The following is a 987-nucleotide window of genomic DNA, read 5'->3' on the forward strand; positions in this document are numbered from 1 at the left end:
AAAAATCTCTCATGTTCTTGGATCAGTAGGATTAACACAGCAACAATGGCCATTCTACAAAAAACAATCTACAGATCCAATGCAATTCCCATCAAACTTCCAACACAATTCGTTCACAGATTCTGAAAGGTCAATTTTCAGCTTCATATGGGAACACACACACACGGTATGAGAGGTCCTTCTGTCTATGTGTTGCTTTTATTGGTTAATGAACAAAGAAACTGCTCTGGCATATAGCAAGGCAGAACTTAGCTAGGCGGGGAAAATTTAACTAAATTCTGGGAAAAAGAAAAGAGAGTCCAGTGAGAAGTCATGTAGCCCCACCAGAGACAGATGCCGGAACTTTACCCAGTAAGCCACAGCCTTGTAGTGATACACAGATTAATGGAGATGGGTTAACTTAAGATATGAGTTATCCAGACCAAACAGTATTGCAAATAATATGGTTTCTGTGTGGTTATTTTGGGGCTAAGCAGTGGGAACAAACAAGCAGCCTCCTACTACTACACATACACACACACACACACACAAACCAATAGGATAGCTACAGCAATCCTAAATAATGAAAGAACTATTAGAGATATCACAATTCCAGGTTTTAAGCTGTACTTCAAATTTATAGTAATAAAAACAGTATAGACACAAAAATAGACATGTTGATCCAAAGAATAGAATTGAAGACCCAGATTTAAATTCACACACCTACGGACATCCAATTTTTGATAAAGAAATCAGAAACACAGACTGGAAAAAAGACAAGGTCTTTAATAAATGGTACAGGACAAACTCAAAGACTGTATGTTGAAGAATCCAAATAGATCTAGACTTATCAGCCTGCATAAAACTTAACGTGCTGGCTTTGGGGGGGCCTGGGCGGTTTGGATGCTCAACTCACTAAACCTGGATGGAGGTGGGCGGTCCTTGGACTTCCCACAGGTCAGGGAACCCTGATGGCTCTTCAAGCTGATGAGGGAGAGGCACTTAATC

This window comes from Microtus ochrogaster, chromosome 16 (assembly GCF_000317375.1).
Source record: "Microtus ochrogaster isolate Prairie Vole_2 chromosome 16, MicOch1.0, whole genome shotgun sequence".
NCBI classification, from domain to species: Eukaryota; Metazoa; Chordata; class Mammalia; order Rodentia; family Cricetidae; genus Microtus; species Microtus ochrogaster.